Raw genomic sequence first — 19,775 nt, forward strand, 5'->3', positions numbered from 1 at the left:
TTGTTCCTTGTTGGAACATGGATATCATGAACTTTGTTGGGATATCACAATATCTCTTATTTAATTAATGCATCTATATACTTGGTAAAGGGTGGAAGGCTCGGCCTTATGCCTGGTGTTTTGTTCCACTCTTGCCGCCCTAGTTTCCGTCATACCGGTGTTATGTTCCTTGATTTTGCGTTCCTTACGCGGTTGGGTGTTATGGGAACCCCTTGACAGTTCGCTTTGAATAAAACTCCTCCAGCAAGGCCCAACATTGGTTTTACATTTGCCTCACCTAGCCTTTTTCCCTTGGGAGTCGCGCTCCCGAGGGTCATCTTATTTTACCCCCCCCCCCGGGCCAGTGCTCCTGAGAGTGTTGGTCCAAACTAGAGCACCGTGCGGGACCATCCCTTGGCAACTTGGGTTACGTCGGTACCTGTACGCTTAGCTTATCCGGTGTTGCCCTGAGAACGAGATATGTGCAGCTCCTATCGGGATTGTCGGCACATCGGGTGGCTTTGCTGGTCTTGTTTTACCATTGTCGAAATGTCTTGTAAACCGGGATTCCGAGACTGATCGGGTCTTCCCGGGAGAAGGGATATCCTTCGTTGACCGTGAGAGCTTATAATGGGCTAAGTTGGGACACCCCTGCAGGGTATAAACTTTCGAGAGCCGTGCCCGCGGTTACGTGGCAGATGGGAATTTGTTAACGTCTGGTTGTAGAGAACTTGACACTTGACTTAAATAAAACGCATCAACCGCGTGTGTAACCGTGATGGTCTCTTTTCGGCGGAGTCCGGGAAGTGAACACGGTTTTTGGGTTATGTTTGACGTAAGTAGGAGTTCAGGATCACTTCTTGATCATTGCTAGTTTCACGACCGTTCCGTTGCTTCTCTTCTCTTTCTTATTTGCGTATGTTAGCCACCATACATGCTTAGTCGCTGCTGCAACCTCACCACCTATCCTTTCCTTACCCATTAAGCTTTGCTAGTCTTGATACCCATGGTAATGGGATTACTGAGTCCTCGTGGCTCACAGTTTTCTACAACAACAGTTGCAGGTACAGGTTTTGCGATGATCATGACGCGAGAGCGATTTTGCTTATTTTGGAGTTCTTCTTCTGCTTCTTCTTCGATCAGGGGATAGGTTCCAGGTCGGCAGCCTGGGCTAGCAGGGTGGATGTCGTTTGAGTTCCTGTTTGTGTTTCATCCGTAGTCGGATGTTGTTCTTATGTATGATGTATCGATGTATTCTTGCGGCATTTGTATGCCTTGTATGTATCCCCATTTATTATGTAATGTTGATGTAATGATATCCACCTTGCAAAAGCGTTTTCAAGATGAGCTTCTATCCTTGGTGGGACCTTCGAGTTCCTTTAGGATAGGGTCGCATCTTGGGCGTGACAAGAATGCCAAGGGGGCCTCGGTTCTGAATGGAGGAAGAGGATGCTTGCTGTAGATTTAAGGAATCAGTCTCAAAGTGCACTTGCCCATACCTTGAGCTTCAGCGAACTAGATTGCTTTGAGAAGAGCTTCAGTTTCTGCTTGGAGTGCACTAGCCTGGTCCCCTAGTTTGCCGGCGGCCGCCATAATTACCTCGCCTGTACTATCACGTGCGATTATACCCCAACCTCCAGAGCCCGTGTTGGGCAAGAAAGCTGCATCAACATTAATTTTAACAATATTAGGTGGGGGTGCCGACCATCTTGGGACCGGGGCATGACTGTTCTTCTCCTTCTTTCCTAGGAACTCAGACCATTCAGTGGTCAGATACCCAACACGTTCCTGGAAAGCTTCAGCCGTAAGCCTCTGCTTATTATGATTAACGTTGTTCCTCTCAGACCACCAAGTCCAAAGCAAGCAGATAGTGCGCAGCTTTACTACTTCTGGGAGCTTAAAAACAGCATCAAGCAAGTCCCTAGGAGACTCGCATAGAAGTAATTTCCTCCTGATATGCTCCAGATCATAGCACCTCCACATTTTCTTTACTTCTTTGCAGCGCAGGAATAGATGACCACCATCTTCAGATTGTCGATGGCAGAGGAAGCATCATGTGTCCAACTCAATTGTAAGTCTCTCAATATTGTGCAAAAGGGGATGGCTATTATGTGCAAACCTCCACATAAAATGATGCACCCTAGGTGGACATCTAATCTTCCAAAGCATGTTCCAGAAATTTGTGATACTCTCCTGGCCGGCTGAGCTCTCACCCACTTGACGTACTCTCTGTTGCTGTAGCAAATGCACATGTACCCTGTACGCCGACCTGACTGAAAACATCCCCTTTTTGTCAAAGTGCCACGCACCAAAATCATCGTATTGATCACATATTGGGATGCTCAGAATGGTTCTCACATCCTCGGGGCAGAATGTTTGTCGGACCAAAACCCTGTCCCATCGATTTGTACTTGGGTCAATAAGCTCAGAAACTCTAGTGAGTAGATGTCCTCCTTGGAGCGTACGGGGGCACCGGGTATCATTTGAGGGTAACCAAGGATCAGACCATATATTAATCTTTTCCCCCGACCCAACCCTCCATATCATGCCTGCCTTTATCACCTCGACGCCTTGCAGCAGACTACGCCACACATAGCTCATACCCGGTTGTGGTACTGCCGTCAGTACATCTCCGTGGGGGAAATACTTTGCTTGCAGCATGCGTGCACCCAACGATTCGGGCACTTGTATCAGGCGCCATATTTGTCGGGCTAGCATCGCAATATTAAACGAGTATAAGTCCCGGAACCCCAGTCCTCCCCGCTCCTTTGGCTGCACCATCTTCTCCCAACTAACCCACTGATGATTAGTGTCCTCCTCCTGGTTAGCCCACCAAAATTTGCAAACCATCTGACTTATACTTTCACATAGGGACTTTGTGAGATCAAAACAAGACATAGCATAAGTGGCAATGGCCTGTATCACTGCCTTAATAAGTACCTCCTTGGCTGCCTTAGAGAGGAGTTTAATCTTCCATCCTTTCAAAATCTCCCAGATCTTTTCTCTGATGTATTCAAAACACTTCTGTCTAGACTGCCCAATATAACTAGGAAGCCCCAAATATTTTCCTTGAAGGCTTTTTGCCTGTAGCCCCAAAAGGGATAGGAGTTGATGTTTCATACTGGCTGGGGTATTTTTACTAAACAAAACAGCAGACTTGTCCCAGTTGATAACTTGACCCGACCCCATTTTGTATACTTGCAGAATATGATTCACTGTTTGTATGCTCTCTGGATTTGCCTCAAGCAGGAGTAAAGAGTCGTCCGTGAACAGCAGGTGGCTCACCGAAGGGGCCCCCTGTACTAACTGAATGCCCTTAATTTGCCCCACATCCTCAGCATGTTGTAGCAGTGTAGAAAGTACCTCGGCGCACAGCAAAAAAAGGTACGGAGAAATCGGATCACCTTGTCGTAGACCACGTCCAGGGATTATTTGGTCCGTACAGGAACCATTAACTTTGAACCGATACTTCACGGTTCGTATGCATTTGCTAATCAGACCCACAAACTCTTGTGCAAAACCTAGCTGCACCATAACCTTTTCCAGAAAGCCCCACTCCACACGGTCATACGCCTTACTCATATCAAGTTTGAGAGCAATAAAAATTCCTCCCAGTTCTTTTCCTCTTCAAGAAGTGTGTCATTTCATATGAAAGGATTGTGTTGTCAGAGATAAGCCTACCAGGGACAAAAGCACTTTGATTTGGTGATATAATATCTCCCAGGATGCACTTGAGCCGGTTAGCAATGACCTTGGACACGAGTTTGTACACAACGTTGCAAAGGCTAATAGGGCGAAGATCCTTCAACTTCTCGGGGTTCTGAACCTTGGGGATAAGCACCACAAGGGTGTCGTTCCATCCCTCCAGTAGACTGCCACCATGCAACACATGCAACACCTCTCGTACCACAACGTCGCCCACCAGCTCCCAATAATGTTTATAGAAGACCGCTGGGAGGCCATCCATACCTGGGACCTTGAGATCCCCAATATCATCCAAAGCTCTTTTAACCTCCTCTGCACTGAACTCAGCAGAAAGAAATTCATTCATCTCCGGGGTCACTTTCGGAGCAATATGATTTAGTATATCACTAGCATCTGCACCTGCCACAGGTGAAAACAAAGAAGAAAAATAGTTAGTGATTAAGACCTTCATCCCTTCCTCCTCCTCCACCACTACCCCATCATCCCTTCTCAACTTCTTAATGATGTTTTTCTTTTTCCTCTCTGATGCGAATGCATGAAGAAACTTTGTGTTACGGTCTCCTTTGACAAGTCAGTTCGCATGGGCACGTTGCCGCCAAACAAGATCCTCCTGTTCCTCTAGTTTCTCCAATTGAAAGCAAAGAGTATGTTCCCTCCGAACTTGCCTATCTGACAACAGCTGCCTCCGAACTAACTCCAGCTCCTTTTTAATTTTTTTAATTCTCTTCTGGATGTCACCCAAAACCTCACGGCTCCAAGTATCCAGCGCCTTTACAACAGTATTTAGTCTGTCCCGAACATCAGTACCATGTGCACCCTCCGAGGCTTCTTGCACCACGCCATCACACATCTCTTCCAATAGCCAGCGTGCTTCAAAACGTATCAGTCGCGGCCCACCCACAGCTCGCTGCACCCTCGGACTACCATCCCTTAGCACCATCACAGGCCGATGGTCTGAATGATGGGGGTCCCCATTCATGATTTTGTATGCAGGAAAGCAATTACACCACTCCGGTGTTGCAACCACACGATCAAGGCGTTCGCGAATATACCCATCAACATGGTAATTTTTATTCCTCCAAGCGAAAATTTCACCCTCGAAACCGAGGTCATGTAGATTGCAATAGTCTAGTGCATCACGAAAATTTTGCATATATCTATGAGCACGAGGTACACCACCCTGTTTTTCATGATTAAATAGTACTTTTTGAAATCGCCAAAACACACCCACGGGAGTTGAATTTGGTGGTGCAACGTACGAAGGAGCCGCCATGTCTCAATGTAACGCCCGGATAATTAAGCTACATTAATCCCACGCTAATGATGCCACGTCACCACGGTTACTGTTGTTAACCTCGCGATGATTCGAAACCGTTTCAAAATTTAAATTCAAATTAATGTCAATAATAAAAGTTTTCAAAAATTTAAACAAAAATGTTCGGTGGGTGCCAGATATTGCACTGATAATTATTATGGAGAGAACATATTTTTAGAAAATGCCTAACTATTTTAAAATGATGTAAAACAGAAAAGAAAATAAATAAAAAGAAAAGAAAATGCAACAGAGAAAACAAACTGGAAAAAAAAGAAGAAAGAAGGAACCCCCCTCCCCCCACTGGACCCTGGGCCAACTGCCCCCCCCCCCCCCACACACTGGACCCTGGCCCAACTGGGCCAAACCCCAGGCCCAGCCGGCCGCCCCACTCCTTATCCACTTCCCCCCCCCCCACTCACCACCGACGGCCACCCACTCCCCCCCGAAATATCTCCTCCTCCCTCCCCCGATCCAGATCGGGATCGAGAGGAGACCACCGTCGCCGGCCGCGCCAGTACGTCGCCGCCGCACGGAGCGCTGCCTCGCCGGCCTGCCTTCGCCTCCTCGCCGGCCTGCTTCCCCTCCTCCCCTGCGTCGCGTCGTCCCCGACCCCCCTCCACGAGCCCCGCTGCCCCGTCCCTACAAACCTCGGTGAGGCCACGGCCTCGTCCTCCTCTCTCTCCCTCGCCCCCGCGCTCACCGCGCCCCGCGACCACCGCGGCCGCCCTGGCCACCGGCCTCGCCTCGCCGCACCCTCTGCGGGGGAGCGCCCGCCCCACGGGCCCCCCTCCATCGCCGTGCACTCGCCGACCCGGGGCCCGAACGCGCTCACCGCACCCCCCGCCTTCCCCTCCTCTCTGTCCCGCACGCGCTCCGACCGCGCGCACGCATCTCGCCGCCGGCCCACGCGCGCCTGCGTTCGGCCACCACGACCCGGCCTCCTCCCCCGTCTCTCCCTCGGTCCCGTGGCCGCGCCACCGCGCCTACCCCTCCGCGCCACTCCGACCGCACCGGCGCCACCCCTCGTCTCCACCCGCCATGGCCCCTGGCCGCGCCGGCGAGCCCCGCCATCGGTGCCCCGACGTCCTCGTCCCGCCCTGCGGGCGAGCGCTCGCTCGGGTGCGCCCGCACCCGTGGACCAAACCCGCAGTGCCCCTTGGGCCACTGCCAGGTGGGCCTCGCCCCCCCTGAGCCACTGCCCCCCGGGCCCGAACCCTCCTGGCCTATGACAAACGGGGCCCAGCCCACAGAACAAAAATAAAAAAAAAAGGAAAATGAAATGAAAATAATAATAATAATAATAATAATAAACTAGTTAATAAAAATTAATAAATAAATAAATAAAATAATAATAAAACAATAATAAAAATAAATTTAATTAATTAATTAACTAAATTAATTAAGTTAATTAATCCTGTTTAAATTAATCTAATTAGATAATTAATTAACTAAACAATAGTTAATTAGGTAACAACCCCTGACAGGTGGGACCCACCTGTCAGGTTGACCAGGTCAACGGTCAACGTTGACTGCTGACGTCAGCATGACCTCATGCTGATGTCATAAATACAAATTTCGAATTTAATTAAATAATTAATTAAATTCCAGAAATTAATAAAATCTTTAGAAAATCATATCTTTTAATCCGTAACTCGGATTAAAATATTTTCAACATGAAAGTTGCTCAGAACGACGAGACGAATCCGGATACGCAGTCCGTTCGTCCAACACCTCTCTAACCTATCGAACTCGCAACTTTCCCCCTTCGGTCCATCTGTCCGAAAACGCAAAACATCGGGAATACTTTCCCGAATGTCCCCCCCCCCTTCGCCGGTACCACCTACTGTCGCGTTAGGACACACCTCGCACTACTCATTGTCATGTCACGCATCGTCATGTTTATGTTTGCATTGTATTTACTGTTTCTTCCCCCTCTTCTCTCCGGTAGACTACGAGATCGACACTGCTGCTGCCCAGTCCGACTACGGAGTTGACGACCCCTCCTACTTGCCAGAGCAACCAGGCAAGCCCCCCCCCTTGAACACCAGATATCGCCTATTATTCTCTATACTGCTTGCATTAGAGTAGTGTAGCATGTTACTGCTTTCCGATATCCTATTTTGATGCATAGCCTATCCTTGCTACTACTGTTGTGACCTTTACCTGCAATCCTACATGCTTAGTATAGGATGCTAGTTTTCCATCAGTGGCCCTACATTCTTGTCCGTCTGCTGTGCTATACTATCGGGCCGTGATCACCTGGGAGGTGATCACGGGTATATACTTATATACTATATACATGACACATGTGATGACTAAAGTCGGGTCGGCTCGTAGGAGTACCCGCAAGTGGATCTTTGTGGCGGAGCGACAGGGCAGGTTGAGACCGCCTAGGTGAGAGGTGGGCCTGGCCCTGGTCGACGTTCGCGGTTACTTAACACGCTTAACGAGATCTTGGTATTTGATCTGAGTCTGGCCATTTGGTCTATACGCACTAGCCATCTACGCGAGAGTAGTTATGGGTATCCCGGCGTCGTGGTATCAGCCGAAGCTCTTTTTGACGTCAGCGACGGAGCGGCGCGCGCCGGATTGGACTGGAACGCCACTAGGCTAGGTCTGCTTCCGGCCGCCCTCGCAACGTGCAGGTGTGCATAGGGCGATGGGCCCAGACCCCTGTGCGCATAGGGTTAGACCGGCGTGTTGACCTCTCGGTTGAGCCTAGGTGGGGCTGCGACGCGTTGATCTTACGAGGCCGGGCATGACCCAGAAAAGTGTGTCCGGCCAAATGGGATCGAGCGTGTTGGGTTATGTGGTGCACCCCTGCAAGGAAGTTTATCTATTCGAATAGCCGTGTCCCTCGGTAAAAGGACGACCCGGAGTTGTACCTTGACCTTATGACAACTAGAACTGGATACTGAATAAAATACACCCTTCCAAGTGCCAGATACAACCCGGTGATCGCTCTCTAACAGGGCGACGAGGAGGGGATCGCCGGGTAGGATTATGCTATGCGATGCTACTTGGAGGACTTCAATCTACTCTCTTCTACATGTTGTAAGATGGAGATGGCCAGAAGCGTAGTCTTCGACATGACTAGCTATCACCCTTTTATTCTGGCATTCTGCAGTTCAGTCCACTGATATGCCCCTTTACCCATATACCCATGCATATGTATTGTAGCTCCTTGCTTGCGAGTACTTTGGATGAGTACTCACGGTTGCCTTTCTCCCTCTTTTCCCCCTTTCCTTCCTATCTGGTTGTCGCAACCAGATGTTGGAGTCCAGGAGCCAGACGCCACCGTCGACGACGACACCTACGACACTAGAGGTGCCTACTACTACGTGCAGCCCGCTGACGACGACCAAGAGTAGTTAGGAGGATCCCAGGCAGGAGGCCTGCGCCTCGTTCGATCTGTATCCCAGTTTGTGCTAGCCTTCTTAAGGCAAACTTGTTTAACTTATGTCTGTACTCAGATATTGTTGCTTCCGCTGACTCGTCTGTGATCGAGCACTTGTATTCGAGCCCTCGAGGCCCCTGGCTTGTATTATGATGCTTGTATGACTTATTTATGTTTTAGAGTTGTGTTATGATATCTTCCCGTGAGTCCCTGATCTTGATCGTACACATTTGCGTGCATGATTAGTGTACGGTCAAATCGGGGGCATCACAAGTTGGTATCAGAGCCGACTGCCTGTAGGAATCCTCCTTTCCACACTCCTTGGCCGAAGTCGAGTCTAGACATTACAAAACTTTTACTAACATGGCTGTGTGTCTTACGGGCCCACGTCGCCATTGGGTGGTACTAGGATCTTTTTACTCCTCGACCTTTACTCTGGGACTCTGAACTCTCTTCTACTCGGGTTAAACGAATTTACTAACTCTAACACTAGGATCCCGTGACCGCATTCACCCCAAAGTTGGATAAGCCATAGTTGTTTCTTAGAATAGTATTTTGAACAATTCACACAACGTCATTTGACTCCTTTGAAACGTCTTTGCTTTCAGATGGAACCCACGAGGCAGGTCGTGCGCCACACGACGGCCATTGGTGCCTCGGGATCACCTGCGGTGCTAGCTGAGATGATGACCTATCTGGGTTATCGCTGGCACCCTGAGTACACCGTCTACGAGGAGTAACAGGACTTTAACCAGGAGCAGTACCGTGCCATCGTCCACCTCTACTCGCGGGAGTATGACTCCACTACTGTGCTGCACACCGCACATGGTGTCGGTGTGACCATCGATATGGCTGTCCACGATGCTGCCTATGCTGCTCTGACACGTCTTCGTGGAGAGTATCGGGAGTTGGACACCTCCCCTTTCAGGCACATTGCTATCGCATCTGATGTTGGTGCGGAGGGATACTATACTGCTGCCTACTCCACTGTCACCCGAGAGCCCTTCTACCATCAGAACCTGGTTCTGCATGCTAATGGGCTGGATCGAGCTAACCGAGCTCTTCGCCACGAGATGTACACCACCCGTCAGCACCTTTACCATGCTCTGACGCTGCTGCACCCCTTTGTCCGATCTGGACAGCTACCGCGTACTGCGATCTACCCAGCCAGGACCTGATGCCCCACGGTGTCGGTTGGCCAGAGGTGGGAGGCTACTCTCCCACACTTGGTCCTCTTCTGCCACCTGAGCGTCGGGCTCTACACCTAAGTATCCGCGGCCCCCAGTCTGCTGATGTGGAGGGCTATCCGTTACCTCACTACCAGATGTCGGGCTACGATTACCTCCACAGTACCTCTTGGGACTGATGTAGGCTTGCTTGTAGTGTTAGATGCATTCGCCGCGAGCCTGTGTGCCGCCTATGATGTTTTAGTCTATGTACTGAACTCTATGTACTGAACTCTATGCATGACCCCTTTTGTAAGTTGTGCCGACTACTATGTAGTAGCTATCGTGCTCCTTTCATTATGCATGTTTCATCATGAATGATTCTTGTCTTTGCAAATTTCTCAATGCTGAACTATCCCTGTTATATATTAGCAGGATGGTTAGACCAGGTGGTCGTGGTCGTGGTGGCAATGCCCCACCACCACCTGAGTACATGGCTGGTATGATCCAACAGTTTGAACTGAACCGCCAATTCATGGAAAATATGATGGCTCAGTTTCCTCGCCCCAATATGGACCAGCAACCAACCCCAGTAACTCTGCAGGATTTCATGCGCCTGAACCTGTTGGAAATATGCCCTAGAGGCAATAATAAATGGTTATTATTATATTTCTTTATTCATGGTAATTGTCTATTATTCATGCTATAATTGTATTGTCCGGAAATCGTAATACATGTGTGAATACATAGACCACAACGTGTCCCTAGTAAGCCTCTAGTTGACTAGCTCGTTGATCAACAGATAGTCATGGTTTCCTGACTATGGACATTGGATGTCATTGATAACGGGATCACATCATTAGGAGAATGATGTGATGGACAAGACCCAATTCTAAGCATAGCATAAAAGATCGTGTAGTTTCGTTTGCTAGAGCTTTTCCAATGTCAAGTATCTTTTCCTTAGACCATGAGATCGTGCAACTCCCGGATACCGTAGGAGTGCTTTGGGTGTGCCAAACGTCACAACGTAACTGGGTGACTATAAAGGTGCACTACGGGTATCTCCGAAAGTGTCTGTTGGGTTGGCACGGATCGAGACTGGGATTTGTCACTCCGTGTGACGGAGAGGTATCTCTGGGCCCACTCGGTAATGCATCATCATAATGAGCTCTATGTGACTAAGGCGTTAGTCATGGGATCATGCATTGCGGTACGTGTAAAGAGACTTGCCGGTAACGAGATTGAACAAGGTATTGGGATACCGACGATCGAATCTCGGGCAAGTAACATACCGATTGACAAAGGGAATTGCATACGGGATTGATTGAATCCTCGACACCGTGGTTCATCCGATGAGATCATCGTGGAACATGTGGGAGCCAACATGGGTATCCAGATCCCGCTGTTGGTTATTGACCGGAGAGGCGTCTCGGTCATGTCTGCATGTCTCCCGAACCCGTAGGGTCTACACACTTAAGGTTCGGTGACGCTAGGGTTGTAGAGATATATGTATACGGAAACCCGAAAGTTGTTAGGAGTCCCGGATGAGATCCCAGACGTCACGAGAGGTTCCGGAATGGTCCGGAGGTGAAGAATTATATATAGGAAGTCCAGTTTCGGCCACCGGGAAAGTTTCGGGGGTTACCGGTATTGTACCGGGACCACCGGAAGGGTCCCGGGGGTCCACCGGGTGGGGCCACCTATCCCGGAAGGCCCCATGGGCTGAAAGTGGAAGGGAACCAGCCCTTAGTGGGCTGGGGCGCCCCCCTTGGGCCTCCCCCCATGCGCCTAGGGTTGGGAACCCTAGGGTGGGGGGACTTCCCCCTTGCCTTGGGGGGCAAGGCAACCCCTTCCCCCCCTTTGGCCGCCGCCCCCCCCCTTTGGATCTCATCTCCAGGGCCGGCGCCCCCCCAGGGGGCCTATATAAAGGGGAGGGAGGGAGGGCAGTAACCTACAGCCTTGGGCGCCTCCCTCCTCCCCTGCAACACCTCTCTCTCTCTCGCAGAAGCTCGACGAAGCCCTGCCGGAGACCCGCTACATCCACCACCACGCCGTCGTGCTGCTGGATCTCCATCAACCTCTCCTTCCCCCTTGCTGGATCAAGAAGGAGGAGACGTCGCTACACCGTACGTGTGTTGAACGCGGAGGTGCCGTCCGTTCGGCACTCGGTCATCGGTGATTTGGATCACGGCGAGTACGACTCCGTCATCCACGTTCATTGGAACGCTTCCGCTCGCGATCTACAAGGGTATGTAGATGCACTCCCTTCCCCTCGTTGCTAGTACACTCCATAGATGCATCTTGGTGAGCGTAGGAAAATTTTAAAATTATGCTACGATTCCCAACAGTGGCATCATGAGCCAGGCCTATGCGTAGTTACTATGCACGAGTAGAACACAAAGCAGTTGTGGGCGTTGAGTTTGCCAATTCTTCTTGCCGCTACTAGTCGTTTCTTGTTTCGGCGGCATTGTAGGATGAAGCGGCCCGGGCCGACCTTACACGTACGCTTACGTGAGACAGGTTCCACCGACTGACATGCACTAGATGCATAAGGTGGCTAGCGGGTGTCTGTCTCTCCTACTTTAGTCGGAACGGATTCAATGAAAAGGGTCCTTATGAAGGGTAAATGGAAATTGGCAAATCACGTTGTGGTCAAACGTAGGTAAGAAACGTTCTTGATAGAAACCTACAAACCACGTAAAAACTTGCAACAACAATTAGAGGACGTCTAACTTGTTTTTGCAGCAAGTGCTATGTGATGTGATATGGCTAGAAGATGTGATGAATGATATATGTGATGTATGAGATTGATCATATTCTTGTAATAGGAATCACGACTTGCATGTCGATGAGTATGACAACCGGCAGGAGCCATAGGAGTTGTCTTTATTATTTTGCATGACCTGCGTGTCATTGAATAACGCCATGTAAATTACTTTACTTTATTGCTAAACGCGTTAGCCATAGAAGTAGAAGTAATCGTTGGCGTGACGACTTCATGAAGACACAATGATGGAGATCATGGTGTCATGCCGGTGACGAAGATGATCATGGTGCCCCGAAGATGGAGATCAAAGGAGCATGATGATATTGGCCATATCATGTCACTAATTGATTGCATGTGATGTTTATCATGTTTTTGCATCTTATTTGCTTAGAACGACGGTAGTAAGTAAGATGATCCCTTATAATAATTTCAAGAAAGTGTTCACCCTAACTGTGCACCGTTGCGAAGGTTCGTTGTTTCGAAGCACCACGTGATGATCGGGTGTGATAGATTCTAACGTTCGAATACAACGGGTGTTGACGAGCCTAGCATGTACAGACATGGCCTCGGTACACACGCAATACACTTAGGTTGACTTGACGAGCCTAGCATGTACAGACATGGCCCCGGAACACGGAGGACCGAAAGGTCGAGCATGAGTCGTATAGAAGATACGATCAACATGGAGATGTTCACCGATCTTGACTAGTCCGTCTCACGTGATGATCGGACACGGCCTAGTTAAACTCGGATCATGTTTCACTTAGATGACTAGAGGGATGTCTATCTGAGTGGGAGTTCATTAAATAATTTGATTAGATGAACTTAATTATCATGAACTTAGTCTAAAATCTTTACACTATGTATTGTAGATCAAATGGCCAACGATGTCCTCAATTTCAACGCGTTCCTAGAGAAAACCAAGCTAAAAGATGATGGCAGCAACTATACAGACTGGGTCCGGAACCTGAGGCTCATCCTCATAGTAGCCAAGAAAGATTATGTCTTAGAAGCACCGCTAGGTGATGCACCAATCCCTGAGAACCAAGACGTTATGAACGCTTGGCAGCAGCGTGCTGATGATTACTCCCTCGTTCAGTGTGGCATGCTTTACAGCTTAGAACCGGGTCTCCAAAAGCGTTTTGAGAAACATGGAGCATATGAGATGTTCGAGGAGCTGAAATTGGTTTTCCAAGATCATGCCCGGGTCGAGAGATATGATGTCTCCGACAAGTTCTTCAGCTGTAAAATGGAGGAGAACAGTTCTGTTAGTGAGCACATACTCAGAATGTCTGGGTTGCACAACCGCTTGACTCAGCTGGGAGTTAATCTCCCGGATGACGCGGTCATTGACAGAATCCTCCAGTCGCTTCCACCAAGCTACAAGAGCTTTGTGATGAACTACAATATGCAGGGGATGGAAAAGACCATTCCTGAGGTATATTCAATGCTGAAATCAGCTGAGGTAGAGATCAGAAAAGAACATCAAGTGTTGATGGTGAATAAAACCACTAAGTTCAAGAAGGGCAAGGGTAAGAAGAACTTCAAGAAGGACGGCAAGGAAGTTGCCACGCCCGGTAAACCAGTTACTGGGAAGAAGTCGAAGAATGGACCCAAGCCTGAAACTGAGTGCTTTTATTGCAAGGGAAGTGGTCACTGGAAGCGGAACTGCCCCAAATACTTAGCGGACAAGAAGAAGGCCGGCAACGCCAAAGGTATATGTGATATACATGTAATTGATGTGTACCTTACCAGTACTCGTAGTAGCTCCCGGGTATTTGATACCGGTGCGGTTGCTCATATTTGTAACTCAAAACAGGAACTACGGAATAAACGGAGACTGGCGAAGGACGAGGTGACGATGCGCGTCGGGAATGGTTCCAAGGTCGATGTGATCGCCGTCGGCACGCTACCTCTGCATCTCCCTACGGGATTAGTTTTAAACCTCAATAATTGTTATTTAGTGCCAGCTTTGAGCATGAACATTGTGTCTGGATCTCGTTTAATTCGAGATGGCTACTCATTTAAATCCGAGAATAATGGTTGTTCTATTTATTTGAGAGAAATGTTTTATGGTCATGCCCCGCTGGTCAATGGTTTATTTTTGATGAATCTCGAACGTGATGTTACACATGTTCATAGTATGAATACCAAAAGATGTAAAGTTGATAACGATAGTCCCACATACTTGTGGCACTGCCGCCTTGGTCACATAGGTGTCAAGCGCATGAAGAAGCTCCATGCAGATGGACTTTTGGAGTCTCTTGATTACGAACCATTTGACACGTGCGAACCATGCCTCATGGGTAAGATGACCAAGACTCCGTTCTCTGGAACAATGGAGCGAGCAACCAACTTATTGGAAATCATACATACCGATGTGTGCGGTCCAATGAGTGTTGAGGCTCGCGGAGGATATCGTTATGTTCTCACTCTCACTGATGATTTAAGTAGATATGGTTATGTCTACCTAATGAAACACAAGTCTGAAACCTTTGAAAAGTTCAAGGAATTTCAGAGTGAAGTTGAGAATCAACGTGACAGGAAAATAAAATTCTTACGATCAGATCGTGGTGGAGAATATTTAAGTCACGAATTTGGTACACACTTAAGGAAATGTGGAATAGTTTCACAACTCACGCCGCCTGGAACACCTCAGAGAAATGGTGTGTCCGAACGTCGTAATCGCGCTCTATTGGATATGGTGCGATCTATGATGTCTCTTACCGATTTACCGCTCTCATTTTGGGGCTATGCTTTAGAGACTGCCGCATTCACTTTAAATAGGGCTCCGTCGAAATCCGTTGAGACGACACCGTATGAATTATGGTTTGGGAAGATACCTAAGCTGTCGTTTCTAAAAGTTTGGGGATGCGATGCTTATGTCAAGAAACTTCAACCTGAAAAGCTCGAACCCAAGTCGGAAAAATGCGTCTTCATAGGATACCCTAAGGAAACTATTGGGTATACCTTTTACCTCAGATCCGAAGGCAAGATCTTCGTTGCCAAGAACGGGTCCTTTCTGGAGAAGGAGTTTCTCTCGAAAGAATTGAGTGGGAGGAAAGTGGAACTTGATGAGGTGATAGTCACCCCTTCCGAACCGGAAAGTAGCGCAGCGCAGGAAAATGTTCCTGTGGTGCCTACACCGACTGGGGAGGAAGTTAATGATGATGATCATGAAGCTTCGGATCAAGTTACTGAACTTCATAGGTCCACAAGGACACGTTCCGCACCAGAGTGGTACGGCAACCCTGCCTGGAAATCATGTTGTTAGACAACGGTGAACCTTCGAACTATGAAGAAGCGATGGCGGGCCCGGATTCCGATAAATGGCTGGAAGCCATGAAATCCGAGATAGAATCCATGTATGAAAACAAAGTATGGACTTTGACTGACTTGCCCGATGAGCGGCGAGCCATAGAAAACAAATGGATCTTTAAGAAGAAGACGGACGCGGATGGTAATGTGACCATCTACAAAGCTCGACTTGTCGCTAAGGGTTATCGACAAGTTCAAGGGGTTGACTACGATGAGACTTTCTCACCCGTAGCGAAGCTGAAGTCCGTCCGAATCATGTTAGCAATTGCCGCATACTATGATTATGAGATATGGCAGATGGACGTCAAAACGGCATTCCTTAACGGCTTCCTTAAGGAAGAGTTGTATATGATGCAGCCGGAAGGTTTTGTCGATCCTAAGAATGCTAACAAAGTATGCAAGCTCCAGCGCTCAATCTATGGGCTGGTGCAAGCATCTCGGAGTTGGAACATTCGCTTTGATGAGATGATCAAAGCGTTTGGGTTTACACAGACTTATGGAGAAGCCTTTGTTTACAAGAAAGTGAGTGGGAGCTCTGTAGCATTTCTCGTATTATATGTGGATGACATACTATTGATGGGAAATGATATAGAATTCTTGGAAAGTATAAAGGCCTATTTGAATAAGTGTTTTTCAATGAAGGACCTTGGAGAAGCTGCTTATATATTAGGCATCAAGATCTATAGAGATAGATCAAGACGCCTCATTGGTCTTTCACAGAGTACATACCTTGACAAGATATTGAAGAAGTTCAGTATGGATCAGTCCAAGAAGGGGTTCTTGCCTGTATTGCAAGGTGTGCAATTGAGCACGGCTCAATGCCCGACCACGGCAGAAGATATAGAAAAGATGAGTGTCATCCCCTATGCCTCGGCCATAGGGTCTATTATGTATGCCATGCTGTGTACCAGACCTGATGTAAACCTTGCCGTGAGTTTGGTAGGAAGGTACCAAAGTAATCCCGGCATGGAACACTGGACAGCGGTCAAGAATATCCTGAAGTACCTGAAGAGGACTAAGGATATGTTTCTCGTTTATGGAGGTGACGAAGAGCTCGTCGTAAAGGGTTACGTCGACGCTAGCTTCGACACAGATCTGGATGACTCGAAGTCACAAACCGGATACGTGTATATTTTGAATGGAGGAGCAGTAAGTTGGTGCAGTTGCAAGCAAAGCGTCGTGGCGGGATCTACATGTGAACTGGAGTACATGGCAGCCTCGGAGGCAGCACAGGAAGCAGTCTGGATGAAGGAGTTCATTACCGACCTAGGGGTGATTCCCAATGCGTCGGGCCCAATGACTCTCTTCTGTGACAACACTGGAGCTATTGCCCTTGCGAAGGAGCCCAGGTTTCACAGGAAGACCAGGCATATCAAGCGTCGCTTCAACTCCATTCGTGAAAGTGTTCAAAATGGAGACATAGATATTTGTAAAGTACATACGGACCTAAATGTAGCAGATCCGTTGACTAAACCTCTCCCTAGGGCAAAACATGATCAACACCAGGACGCAATGGGTGTTCGATTCATCACAATGTAACTAGATTATTGACTCTAGTGCAAGTGGGAGACTGTCGGAAATATGCCCTAGAGGCAATAATAAATGGTTATTATTATATTTCTTTGTTCATGGTAATTGTCTATTATTCATGCTATAATTGTATTGTCCGGAAATCGTAATACATGTGTGAATACATAGACCACAACGTGTCCCTAGTAAGCCTCTAGTTGACTAGCTCGTTGATCAACAGATAGTCATGGTTTCCTGACTATGGACATTGGATGTCATTGATAACGGGATCACATCATTAGGAGAATGATGTGATGGACAAGACCCAATTCTAAGCATAGCATAAAAGATCGTGTAGTTTCGTTTGCTAGAGCTTTTCCAATGTCAAGTATCTTTTCCTTAGACCATGAGATCGTGCAACTCCCGGATACCGTAGGAGTGCTTTGGGTGTGCCAAACGTCACAACGTAACTGGGTGACTATAAAGGTGCACCACGGGTATCTCCGAAAGTGTCTGTTGGGTTGGCACGGATCGAGACTGGGATTTGTCACTCCGTGTGACGGAGAGGTATCTCTGGGCCCACTCGGTAATGCATCATCATAATGAGCTCTATGTGACTAAGGCGTTAGTCACGGGATCATGCATTGCGGTACGAGTAAAGAGACTTGCCGGTAACGAGATTGAACAAGGTATTGGGATACCGATGATCGAATCTCGGGCAAGTAACATACCGATTGACAAAGGGAATTGCATACGGGATTGATTGAATCCTCGACACCGTGGTTCATCCGATGAGATCATCGTGGAACATGTGGGAGCCAACATGGGTATCTAGATCCCGTTGTTGGTTATTGACCGGAGAGGCGTCTCGGTCATGTCTGCATGTCTCCCGAACCCGTAGGGTCTACACACTTAAGGTTCGGTGACGCTAGGGTTGTAGAGATATATGTATGCGGAAACCCGAAAGTTGTTCGGAGTCCCGGATGAGATCCTGGACGTCACGAGAGGTTCCGGAATGGTCCGGAGGTGAAGAATTATATATAGGAAGTCCAGTTTCGGCCACCGGGAAAGTTTCGGGGGTTACCGGTATTGTACCGGGACCACCGGAAGGGTCCCGGGGGTCCACCGGGTGGGGCCACCTATCCCGGAAGGCCCCGTGGGCTGAAAGTGGAAGGGAACCAGCCCTTAGTGGGCTGGGGCGCCCCCCCTTGGGCCTCCCCCCATGCGCCTAGGGTTGGGAACCCTAGGGGGAGCTTCCCCCTTGCCTTGGGGGGCAAGGCAACCCCTTCCCCCCTTTGGCCGCCGCCCCCCCTTGAGATCTCATCTCTAGGGCCGGCGCCCCTCAGGGGGCCTATATAAAGGGGGGGGGAGGGAGGGCAGTAACCTACAGCCTTGGGCGCCTCCCTCCTCCCCTGCAACACCTCTCTCTCTCTCGCAGAAGCTCGGCGAAGCCCTGCCGGAGACCCGCTACATCCACCACCACGCCGTCGTGCTGCTGGATCTCCATCAACCTCTCCTTCCCCCTTGCTGGATCAAGAAGGAGGAGACGTCGCTGCACCGTACGTGTGTTGAACGCGGAGGTGCCGTCCGTTCGGCACTCGGTCATCGGTGATTTGGATCACGGCGAGTACGACTCCGTCATCCACGTTCATTGGAACGCTTCCGCTCGCGATCTACAAGGGTATGTAGATGCACTCCTTTCCCCTCGTTGCTAGTAGACTCCATAGATGCATCTTGGTGAACGTAGGAAAATTTTGAAATTATGCTACGATTCCCAACACCTTGCTTGCGAGTACTTTGGATGAGTACTCACGGTTGCCTTTCTCCCTCTTTTCCCCCTTTCCTTCCTATTTGGTTGTCGCAACCAGATGTTGGAGTCCAGGAGCCAGACGCCACCGTCGACGACGACACCTACGACACTGGAGGTGCCTACTACTACGTGCAGCCCACTGACGACGACCAGGAGTAGTTAGGAGGATCCCAGGCAGGAGGCCTGCGCCTCGTTCGATCTGTATCCCAGTTTGTGCTAGCCTTCTTAAGGCAAACTTGTTTAACTTATGTCTGTACTCAGATATTGTTGCTTCCGCTGACTCGTCTATGATCGAGCACTTGTATTCGAGCCCTCGAGGCCCCTGGCTTGTATTATGATGCTTGTATGACTTATTTATGTTTTAGAGTTGTGTTGTGATATCTTCCCGTGAGTCCCTGATCTTGATCGTACACATTTGCGTGCATGATTAGTGTACGGTCAAATCGGGGGCGTCACACTCAACCTTTTTCTCCATATGTGATTCACCATAGATACCAGTCAACCTCCACTTGAAACCATCCTCCTCCTCCACAATCGCATCAATGTGCATACGACCCATCCATCTCACCGTAACATTTATTCCCCGTCGCCAAAACAACTTCAAACCACCACTCTTTCCATCATTATTCCTCACTGACATATGATACAAACCTAACTTGTCCCGGAAATTTCCCATCCTCCACTTATCCAATTTGGTTTCGGACAAAAAGAGAATGTCGGGGTCCTTCTTCTTCTGGAGATCCAGAAGACCACGAACTGCCGGCCTATTCCCCAAACCCCGGCAGTTCCATGCGATAAGCTTCATTGCA

The sequence above is a fragment of the Aegilops tauschii genome, chromosome 5 (genome assembly GCF_002575655.3).
Source record: "Aegilops tauschii subsp. strangulata cultivar AL8/78 chromosome 5, Aet v6.0, whole genome shotgun sequence".
Lineage (NCBI taxonomy): Eukaryota > Viridiplantae > Streptophyta > Magnoliopsida > Poales > Poaceae > Aegilops > Aegilops tauschii.